At 44.4% G+C, this 12,329-nt stretch overlaps 1 protein-coding gene across 1 annotated transcript in view; it reads left to right on the top strand.

Moving 5' to 3' along the window:
- Positions 1–12,329, top strand: part of IL1RAPL1 (interleukin 1 receptor accessory protein like 1) — a 1,273,168-nt gene that overhangs the window by 741,120 nt on the left and 519,719 nt on the right. The gene's annotated exons all lie outside the window — the stretch shown is intronic.

The following is a 12,329-nucleotide window of genomic DNA, read 5'->3' on the forward strand; positions in this document are numbered from 1 at the left end:
GAAATATGAGGTTGAAGGCGGAGGATTGCAGCTTGAGATTAATAGAGAAGTGGTCAAGGAATACCTAATCATGTTGAACAAGTTCAAATCTACAGGGCCTGATGAACTGCATCCTAGAGTTTATTTTTATTTATTTATTTATTTGATTTATATCCCGCCCTTCCTCCTAGCAGGTGCCCAGGAAGGCAAACAAAAGCACTAAAACACTTTAAAACATCATAAAAACATTTTAAAATATATATTTTTAAAAAAAATTAATTTTTTTTTTAAAAAAGCTTTAAAACATCTTTTTAAAAAAGGTTTTAAAAAAGCATATTAAAAAGCAATTACATCACAGACACAGACCAGGATAAGGTCTCTACTTAAAAGGATTGTTGAAAGAAGAAGGTCTTCAGTAGGCACCAAAAAGATAACAGAGATGGTGCCCAGAGTTTGACACAGGAGTCAGAGGTGAGTCTGGCAATAATTCTTGCTTTATTAGAGTCACCGTTACATCAAATGCAGTGCGTCTCATAGGCCTGGCTAGACTAGCTCACTACTGATGCTACCTATGCTAACTAAGCAGTCTCTGTAGTTTATGGAGTAGGTTGACTCAGCACCTCAATCAAAGGGGCGCCGCCTTAAGTAGGAAATGTCTTCACTCATAATATCTGACTCCTTCAAAGACTCTCCCTCTGACCGAACCACTTCTCGCGTTGTCTCGTGCAGGGTGAAGGGGGGCGAGCCTTCACCTGCTCATTGGACAGTACAGGCTCACTTGGTGCTGGCTCGACTTCAGGGGGCGGGGAGCGAGTTGGCGGGGAAACATTTGAAGGTCCAGGCGTGGCAGCCTGGGGGGTTGGAGTTGGCACATGTGCTCTCCAACGGCTCTGGCAGCCCGCTTGCAAGTGGCAAGGCGCTATCAGGTGGAACAGGCTCTAAGCCACCCAGGGAAGTGTCCAGAGAGATTGAAGGGTTGCTAACACTCCCCCCTCCCTCAAGGCTCTCAGAAGTCTCATCCTTCTCTGCCCACTGGCTCTGAGGCATTTGGAGTAACTGGGGCTCAATAGTATATAAGGAATAAGACGGTCTTTCAGATATCCTGGTCCCAAGCTGTATAGGGCTTTGTACACCAAAACTAGAACCTTGAACTTAGCCTCGTAGCTAATAGGTAGCCGGTGCAATTCTTTCAGCAGCAGGATGACATGTTGGTGATACCCTGCCCCAGTGAGCAGTCTCGCCAGCACATCTTGCACCAGCTGCAGTTTCCAGACCATCCTCAAGGGCAGTCCCACATAGAGCACATTACAGTAATCTAGCCTGGAGGTTACCAGTTCATGTACAACAGTGGTCAGACTATCCCAGTCCAGAAATGGCTGCAGCTGTCTTACCAGCCGAAGCTAGTAAAATGCACTCCTAGCCACTGAGGTCACTTGCATCTCTAGCAACAAAGATGGATCCAGGAACACCCAAGACTACGGACCTGCTCTTTCAGAGGGAGTATGACCCCATCCAAACCAGGAAACTGACCAGTTATCCAAACTCAGGAACCACCACCCCACAGTGTCTCTGTCTTGCTAGGATTCAGACTCACTTTATTGGCCCTCATCCAGCTCACCACCAAGTCCAGGCAGTGGTTCAGGGCTTGCACAGCCTCTCCCAATTCAGATGTTACAGAGAAATAGAGTTGGGTATCATCAGGATACTGCTGACACCTTACCCCAAATCTCCTGATGACCACTCCCAAGGGCTTCATCAAGATGTTAAACAGCATGGGGGACAAGATGGTATCCTGTGGCACCACACAGGACAATTGCCGAGGGGCCAAACGACAATCACACAGTGCTATTCTCTGAAAACAACAATGGAGATAAGATCAGAGCCAGTGTAAAACAGTGCCTCCAATACCCATCTCACCAAGTCGACCCATAAGGATACCATGGTCTATAGTATCAAAAGCCTCCAAGAGATCAAGTAAGAATGACAGGGTGGCACTCCTCCTGTCCTTCTCCTGATAATGGTCATCATCAGGGCAACCAAAGCCGATTCAGTCCCATAACCAGGCCTAAACCCAGACTGGAACAGGTCAAAATAATCTGTTTCATCCAAGAGTACTTGCAATAGTTGCACCACAACCCACTCAATTACCTTCCCTAAAAAGGAAGCATTTGTGATCAGACAGTAGTTGTCACAAACCAATGGGTCCAGGGTGGGCTTTTTCAGGAGCAGTTGGATCACTGCCTCTTTCAGAACAGCTGGGACCACTCTGTCCTGTAATGATGCATTGACCAGACCCTGGATCCATTCAATCAAACCTGCTCGGCAAGCTTTAATAAGCCAAGAAGGGCAAGGGTTGAGAGGAAATGTTACTGGCTGCATCATTGCAAGCACCTTGTCCACGTCATCAGGCCACATCAACTGAAATCATTCCCAAGAAGTTGCAGCAGATGTTCCACTGGACATCTCCCTGGGGACTGCAGGAGATGTGGTTGGGCATCAAGATTGCTACGGAGGTGAGCAACTTTACGCTCAAGGTGCCTTGCAAACAATTCATAATGGGCCTCCGAAGGGGCTAAAACTCCATTTCCTGGAGTTGATGTCAACAGACCCCTGACAATATGGAAAAGCTCCACTGGATGGCTACTTGAGGATGCAATGGTGGCAGAGAAGTGGGCCTTCTTCGCTGCTCTCACCACTGCATAGTAGGCATGGTTATGATGTTTTACTCGTGCCAATCAGTGTCACAGCACGTCTTTTGCCACTGGGGCTGTAGCCATCATCCATCCTGTTTCATTGTCTTTAGCTCACTGGTGTACCAAGGTGCAAACCAAGCTCCACATGCTGACAGGGCACTCAGGGGCAGCCATGTTAAGAGCCCAATGCACCTCGCTGTTCCACAGTGTGACAAGGACTTCAGCAGGGTCACCTGCTCCATCTACTGGGAACTCCCCCAGGGCATTCAGGAACCCTGTGGATTTCATTAGTCTCCATGGACAGACCATCTTAATCTGTCTATCACCCGTGCAGGGGAGGATTGGAGCCATAAGTCTAAACTTCACCAGGAAGGTGTAGATAGCCTTGCCCTTGTCTTCTAGAGTAGTTCACCACCTCCCCGTGACTATATCTCCCTCTACCCATGATCACAGAAATTGGGGTGGCATCGCCCATGTTCTTCCTTACTAAGACTCCTCTTAAACACCTGATATGGACCCATCCAGAGCACACCAACAAAACCTACCTGAACCAGCTATCCCAGTAGACCTCTGAGAGAATTGGGAACAGTCAGACCCACTCAATATCTTTCACACAGAGCACATCAACTCCCACTCCATCTCATATCCAGGCATGGCCAGCCTGCTGCCAGTTGCAGATTCTCACTCTGAAGGGATCTGGCGACTTTCTCCTATTGTTCAATTCACTGCACAGGCTCTCACCCTTTGCAGGAACTACACATATTCCATATGCCCTCCCCACTACCAATCTCCTCTAGATTGGTAAAATAAAATAAAATAGAAGGGGGTAGCACCCTTGCCCTCGGGATTCCCTAAGGGGAGGGCACCTGGGCTTTTATGCCCCTTGAACCAGCCAGGAGCTGATGCAAGAGACTGCAAGATTGACTGCAGCCTCTCTCTGGAGTCAAGATCAGGCAGGAGATCCCAGTCCTTGCAGCACTTACCAGGGACTTCAGCTGTCTGAAGAGGCAGCAGCCCAGATGAGTGAGGAAGCAAGCGCCCAGATGTTCAGGTACTCACTCCTAGGGCAGGTCTTCTCCAGTCCCCCAGTGCTGCAGCTGTTCCCAAGGACCCAAAGGGCAGAGTATTGAAGGAAATGGCTGAAGAATTCTCAGAGCCACTGTGTATTATCTTTGCAAAATCATGGAGGATGGCTGAAGTGCCGGATGACTGGAGGGCTAATGTTGTCCCTATCTTCAAAAAGAGCAAAAGGGAGGAACTTGGGAACTACAGACCAGCCAGCCTGACATCAATCCATGGGAAAATTCTGGAGCAGATTATAAAGTGGTCACTCTGTAAGCACCTTGAAAACAATACAGTCATTATTAGAAGTCAACATGGATTTATGAAGAACAAATCCTGCCAGACTAATTTTATCTCATTTTTTGATTGGGTAACATCCCTTGTAGACTTTGGGAATGCTATTTTATTTATTTATTTATTGCATTTGTATACCGCCCCATAGCCGAAGCTCTCTGGGCGGTTTATAACAATTAAAAACATTAAAAACAAATATACAAATTTAAAAACACATTTTTAATAAGCAATTTAAAAACACATGGTAAAATGATTGGGAGGAAAGTCTTGACCTGGCACCGAAAGGACAACAGTGTTGGCACCAGGTGCACCTCGTCACAATCATTCCATAATTTTGGGGCCACCACTGAGAAAGCCCTCTCCCTTGTTGCCAGACTCACAGCTTCCCTCCAAGTAGGCACCCTGAGGAGGGCCTTGGATGTTGAGTATAGTGCACGGATGGGTTCATGTTGGGAGAGGCATTCCATCAGGTATTGTGGTCCTAAGCTGTGTAAGGCTTTATAGGTTAAAACCAGTACCTTGAATCAAGCTTGGAAACATACAGGCCGCCAATGCAAGCAGGCCAGATTTGGTTTTATATGTTCGAACCGTCTGGTCCCTGTTACCAATCTGGCCGCCTTTGACAAAGTGCCCCATGTGATATTCTGATTAGCAAGCTAGCTAAATGTGGGCTGGATGGAACAACTATCAGGTAGATCCACAGTTGGCTACAGAATTATACTCAAAGACTGCTTATCAATGGTTCCTTCTCAAACTGGGGGGAGGTAAGAAGTGGGGTAGTGCAGAGCTCTGTCCTGGGCCCAGTGCTCTTCAACATTTTTATTAATGACTTGGATGAGTAGGTGCAGGGAATGCTTATCAGATTTGCAGATGATACAAAATTGGGAGGGATAGCTAATAGCCTGGAAGACAGAAACAAAATTGAAAGGGATCTTGATAGGCTGGAGTGTTGGACTGAAAACAACAGAATTAAATTTAACAGGGATAAGTGCAAAGTTCTACACCTAGAAAGCAGAAACCAAATGCACAGTTATAAGATGGGGATATTTGGCTCAGCAATACTACATGCCAGAAGGATCTTGGAATTGTTGCTGATCACAAGCTGAATATGAGCCAACAGTGCGATGTGGCAACAAAAAACGTAAATGCTATCTTAGGCTGCATTAACGGAAGTATAGTGGCCAAATCGTGTGAAGTATTAGTCCCCTCTATTTGGCAATGGTTAGGTTTCATCTTGAGTACAGTGTCCAGTTCTGGAGACTGCACTTTAAGAAGGATGCAGGCAAACTGGAATGGGTTCAGAGGAGGGCAACAAGGATGATCAGGTGACTTGAAACAAAGTCCTATGAGCAGATACTGAAAGATCAGGGCATGTTTAGCCTGGAGAAGAGAAGACTGAGGGGATATATGATAGCACTCTTCAAGTACTTGAAAGGTTGCTATACATAGTAGAGCCAGGATCTCTCCTCAATCGTCCCGAGGTACAGGACCTGGGATAATGGACTCAAGTTACAGGAAGCAAGATTTCAGCTGAATGTCAGGAAAAACTTCCTAATTGTTAGAGCAGTATGACAATGGAAACTACCTAGGGAGGTGGTGGACTCTCCAACACTGGAGGCATTCAAGAGGCAGCTAGATAGCCACCTGTTGGGTATGCTTTAAGTTGGATTCCGGCATTGAGCAGGGGGTTGGGCTCGATGGCCTTATAGGCCCTTTCCCTCTACAATTCTATGACCCATCTATGCCATTAATGAGCTAAAGTTCATCCAGATTAATTGTTCTCTTTTCAGTTTATGAACATGGGATGGTAATAGGCTGATTGAGTCTCTGCTACATTAGTAAAGGTAAAATATTGAGAAGGGCACTGACTGTGAGGTTTGTACCAATTTTTTGATACACAATGAAATCCCCCACAGGGAAATTTCCATTTGGATTTTAACTACTTGACTCAGAGCCTCCAATTAACATGACGAAAATTGATTATAATGATTCTTAATTTATTAAGCTCTACATGTTGTAACCACATTATTTACAAAACTGAACAAAATAGTGGGAAGAATAATACAGGTATCTTTTATTTTCCCCTCCAGAAATCTTCCATTGCATTTGGCATTATGTGGACATTAAACGTCCTAATGGTTTTAGACTGATGCCAAATTCATATGCTTGGATTCAAATATACCATTACATAAATGGAAAGAACCCCCATTCACATAGGGTTTGGTCGCTAATATTCTGGTCTGTTTACAAGTGCCAGTCTCCCCAGCCCAGCCAGCCCCCCAAAATCTGCCTCTAGAACACTTGGGACTCTCTATTCCAGTTTCTTCCTCTTGTTACAGAAGTGTTGTGCAGTGGATCTTTTGATCCTACCCATTAAATCTGGCTCCAAATTCATCACATCCCAGTGTGTAACATGAACATTTGGAACCCTTGGATTCAACCTATTTCATTGTTTCGTTATTATTAAAAAGTAGATGTGTTCAGGGAGGTGAAAGAATATTTTGTAAATATTTGTGTCTGCCTAAGAATTCAAGCATACATTCAGATGCTATGTACTCTATGGATGTATTTATTGGTTTCATTTTTGTGCTGAAAGACATAGGCGTAGGTGTAGATGAAGGGAAGTATAAGATGTAAGTAATAGCTTTAAATTTTTGCCATTTGAAAATGAATCCAAGGATAAAGCCTTGAACTAAAAAAATGAATGTAAAGTGCATTGAGGTCTTCAATAACTGTCTTGTTTGTCTACAAACCTACCTGTCATATCATATTAGTCTATGTTCCAGCCTACAATAGGAATTCCATTTTCCCTCTCTGTAGAATAAAACTCATGAAAATGAAAAATGAAACCAGTCTCAGTGATAGCATTTTATAATTCAGGGGGCATGGTATTCAGATTATACACAAGGTGTTTATTTCCAAGTAACATAGAAATCCATCTGCTTTATCTATGAAGAAATAAAAATAATATCCTGTATCTAATATGCCTACGTTGAAGTACCTTTCACCCAAGCAGCTTGTTCCCAGGTGGGGATAGTTTGCAAGCCCTCAGGAGCGCATGCAGCCAATTGAGGGCTACACAGATTTACAGTCATATCAATCCATTATTGGTCGTAGAAAGGGTGGGCAGACAAAGAAAGGAGCAGATTAGTTATATTTCTCATCTTTTGCCTAGAGCCAGGGTGATGATACCCATGGCAACAGAGTAGGGGTATTATCTGTGCTCCCTTCCCCTGTTCCACTACATGTCGCATCTTACTTTTAAGGCACACTTCCCCCCCTCAAAGAATCCTGGGAACTATAGTTTTACTGCTCACAGAGCTACAGTTCCCAGCACCTTAGCAAACTACAGTTCCCCGGATTTTTTTTCTGTGTGTGCGCACTTTGAATGTACTTCAAAGGTATGATATGTATGCAGCCCCAATCACTATGTTTACTGTGCTCAAACTTGTTCTAGTTTGATTTGCAGATCCCTAATACTAAATAAAGTGTGGTCTTAACTCCAGCTATATCTCACACCTTCATTCTGGGTGTGGGCAAATGCATTAGAATCTTTCACTCCTATCACATGAGAAATCATTAAGCCAAGATGTTGCTCTTAACCATAGTTTCCCAATTCATCTGAATAAAAAAAATGTTTCAGCTTCAGAACAAACAAAGATATTAAGAAAAGATTTTAAGTTGGTTTACTTTCCTAGTTTGTAATGAAGCTGGTAACCATACTTTCCTAGTTTGGACAAAATGGGAAACTGTGGTTACTTAAGAGGCTTCCTGACTTGATTGCTGTGTGCTTCAGAAAGACTACACGTATACGCAAAAGTATTGTGATAGCTTAATAAGCCAAGATATGATCATATAAATGTGGTCACTGTCAAAACGTTGCCTTAGGATTCCTTTATTGCTCCACAGTAGCTATGACGATGATGTCAGTAAAGTTTATGGCAGTGATTGCCTGAGTTGATGTGAAATCATAAAAATTTCATTAATATTCTGATGAGGTCAGAATGTTGCCATTTATTCCATATCAATTTAGAGATTCCGTATCAGCTTTAGAGAATTCACTAACAGGCAAAAAACCTTGCAGTTTAAGAATGTACCTATAGCCAACAGATAATTCTATCAAACTTTAAAAAGCAGGGGAATCGGTCAGCTATAGCGAATGCACCAGGGAAGCAGGAGACCTGCTCAAGATCCATGTTTTCAGTCTGCTATACTTGAACTACTCCACTTAAGGAAAGGTGGGCATGGTCAATTAAAAACATAGAGCACATTTTGCTAGGATATATTTCACCTCCCACTGTTTTATCTTGTGCAAACTGAGATGCTCCTCATGTCCATTGAAAACTATTCTACAGAACATTCAGTGCCATTATTCCACAATGGTTTTTGGAGCTTTTTTTAGTGTTGCAAAGTGTTGCCATAATTCACATATTCTCAGAAACAAAAGAAAAAGAGAATGATTTACTATAGGAAACTTCACTAAAATTGCAAAGTAAATTGAACATATTTAAAGTGACTATCTGAACTCGATCAACTGTCTTAATATAGTTTCTTCCTCCCTGCTAAAACAAGTCCAGCACAGCACATGTCTTGCTTCTGTTATTTGGGCTGATTGCAGGTGTTGCCACCGCTCACCATATGCTCAGTGGCACATGTTACCAAATTCTTCCAAGCTACACAGGAAGTGGATTGGACTGTGAAAGACCAACCCAAATTGTGTTTGCATTTTGACATGTTTGTTGGGCAGTACAGTATCTCAGAGTACAGGTCAGGTCTGCTCCCCTGGGGCATTCACTATAGCTGCCCAATTTTCCTGCTTTTTAAAGTTTGATAGAAATATCTGTTGGTTATAGGTATGTTCTTAAACTGCAAGGTTTTTTGCCTATTAGTGAATTTCTCTGCTTTTCAATCCGGGAGGTAAGAAATGGGATCCTGTGCAAGCTTGCTGTGAATGGATCAATCATTTGCATGCTTATTGAGTTCAGTGGGATTTACTCCCATGCAATCATGTTTAGGATAGGTAAAACTCACCATGGAGAGGGAGGCCTGGAGTGGGCAGGGGAAGAGGAGGAAAGAAGAGGGAAGGAGAGGAAGAAGGGAAGAAGAAGGGAGAGGAGAGAGGAAGAAGGGGAAAGGCAGGTCTGATCATTTGCATGCTTATAGAATTCAGAGGGATTTACTCCCATGCAATCATGGCTAGGATAGGTACAACTGACCACGAAGAAAGGGGAGGGGAGAGTAGAGGGAAGGAGTAAGGGGGGAGAGGGGAGCAGAAGGAGTGGGAGGAGGAAGGAGGAAATTGGAAGGGGAGGGAAGGGGTGAAGGAAGGGGGGAGGGAAGGGAAAAAAGGAGGTGATGGGAGAGAGGAGGAGGGAAGGGCAGGTTTGATCATTTGCATGCTTATTGAGTTCAGTGGGATTTGAAAAATGGAAATGGACTGCCTTTAAGTCAATTCCGACTTATGGCAACCATATGAATTGGGTTGTCATGGTAAACAGTATTCAGAGGAGGTTTACCATTGCCTCCCTCTGAGGCTGAGAGGCAGTGACTGGCCCAAGGTCACTCCTGAGCTTCATGGCTGTGTGGGGATTCAAACCCTGGCCACCCAGGTTGTAGTCCAACATCTTAATTGCTACACCACACTGGCTCTCCAGTGGGATTTACCCCTGTGCAATCATGTTTAGGATAGGTAAAACTGACTCTGGGGGAGGGCAGAGGGGAGAGGAAGGATGAGGAGGGGAAGTGAGGGGATGGATTGGAAGGGGAGGGGGGGAGGGGAGGGGTGAAGGAAGGGGCAAGAGGAAGGGGATAGGAGAGAGGAGGAGAGGAGGGCAGGTTTGATCATTTGCATGCTTTTTGAGTTCAGTGGGATTTATTCCTGGGCAATCATGCTTAGGATAGGTAAAACTGACCTAGGGAATGGGCAGGGAGGGCAGAAGGGGAGGGGAGGGGGAGGGAAGCAGATTGGATGGGTGGGCACTGGGCAGAGGGGAAGCCCCTTTCCTTTCCAAAGGGAAAACATTATGAACAGTATCATTCTTTTTCAGGGTTTCTCCCACCTTTTTATTCTACAGCACACACATGTAGCCCCCCACCCAAATTTAAACCAAAGCTGTCCCTGGCCACATCCACACCACACTGTTATTTCACTTTAGACACTAATGGCTTCTCCCAAAGAATCCTGGGAAGTGTAGTTAGTGAAGGGTGCTGAGAGTTGCTAGGAGATGCCCTGTTCCCCTCATAGAGCTTCAGTCAGATTGGCTCACTGTTAAACCACTCTGGTCACTGGAGCTCTGTCAGGGGAATAGGAGTCTCCTCTCCGCACCCTTCACAAACTACACTTCCCAGGATTCTTTGGAGGAAGCCATGACTGTCTAAAGTGAAATCAAAGTCTCATGTGGGTGTGGCCCCCTGATTAGGCAAGCCCAGCAGGTGTGAGTCGCTTTTAGAACACTGATAGTTGGTTCTTACTGAACATGCCCTGCCTCATCACTGAGTTCAATTCTAAATTTCTTAAATTAATTAAAGATCAGGCAGAGATTTTTTTAAACTATAAACTGCAGAAGTTGAAGGTTAGAGTATGGGGCAAGATCAGTAATAGGATTACAGGTACTCTGTGAACATGGCTGATTTTTAATTAATTTCAACAAATTATGAGAACTCTGACAGAAAAAGGTCCAAAAGGGGTCTGGTTTTTCTCTCTCTTTTTACACTTTTAACTCTCAATTCTCTCCGACTGTTTTGTTTATTGCCATTAGAATTTAAAGGGTTGTTTCAAGTGTTTCAGGACTATAAGTTTTGTAAGGTTTTGTTTTGAAATGAGCTTATGGGAAGCATCATAATGGAATAGGGAGTATTTTCAATTTAACATTGTGGAATGTGAAAAATCCATGCTGACTATAGTATAAAGCCACTCTCGTGGCTCTATAATATGCTGAAAGGCAGAGGATAGCCTGAGAATGTCTGTGCATCTATTCTGGAATGATGCCACAGTCATACCTCCTGTCCACACATTCAGAGAGCAGCTGAAGAGCTTCTATGGCAATACAGATGCATGACTGTAGAGTTCCTTCCCACGAGCGGTGACCTTGGCTCAATCAGGATTCTCCCTATATGGAAAAGTTCTTCAAATGTATAAAGCCCCTTCACATACTTGCTGAACATGTGGATGAGGTATGTAGTCATTGTGTGTATTGATATCACAGTCAGCCCAGCAACACAGCTCACATGTACCTTCAGTGCGTGGGCTGATTATCTGAACCCCTTTACCATTATCTGCACAGTGATCACTCCCCACATCCTCATGCTTTCAGCCAGCATGTATGCACAGAGCTCCTCCAATCAGTTGTGTGGACGATCTCTACTTGTATGCATTAGTATATTCACTGGGCTTGTCCACACACCATCCAAACACAGAGATGAATGCATGTGGTCTCTCTGCTCAGTGGTGGTGCTAGAGCACCCAACCTCTCAGCTCCCCTCATTTGTTATTTCAATGCATGACAGATTGCTTGAACCCCTTTATGTTATTAGAAAAGACAGCTGATCTTGACTTCCTTACTTTTATTCTGTGACAGGGCTAGGCAAGACCATGGGAACTACAAACTGCATCTGCTGTTCCCCAGGACTTGTCTCCAGTCAATGAGGGCTGTATAAGCTGGGGAGGGGAAAACATTGATGTGTCAGATGTTAGTGGGATTCCACTCATTGTGCCTTGGTCAATCATTGTATATGAAGTGGCCCTAAACATCATTTGGATAATGTTAAATATGTAATCAGGGCAGGTTCTAAAGGGCGGCCAGGTGGGGCACTGGCTCGAGGACCGCTGGAGCTATAGGGGCCCCTGAGGGGCCCCTCCACTCCCCTTCTGTGATCCGTGGCAGGAGCCATGGATCGCAGGACAGGAGGAGCTTCCAAGCCACCTGGCGGAATGGTGGGCAGCTCGGAAGCTCCTGTTCTGCGATCTGCGGCTCCTGCCATGGATCGCGGAAGGGGAGCCAAGGGGCCTGGGGCAGGCTGGTGTCCAAGGGCCCCGGCATGCCTGGAGCCGGCCCTGTATGTAATGCTTTTGCTAACATAAGTTACTTTATATAATAAAAGTGTATTATCCTTGCACTGTACAAATTTTATTTTGTTTGAATTAATTGTTGAAAATAGCATTTACTAGGCTTTTCCCCCTTCAGTTTATGCCTGCTGAAATTAAATTGCCTCAGGTAGTCTCTGTCATTGTGTAGTGTTGATGCTACACTTTAAAATGTGACTTCAGCATTTATTTCCTTTTAATATGAAGAAGTACAGATT

This window comes from Rhineura floridana, chromosome 5 (assembly GCF_030035675.1).
Source record: "Rhineura floridana isolate rRhiFlo1 chromosome 5, rRhiFlo1.hap2, whole genome shotgun sequence".
Lineage (NCBI taxonomy): Eukaryota > Metazoa > Chordata > Lepidosauria > Squamata > Rhineuridae > Rhineura > Rhineura floridana.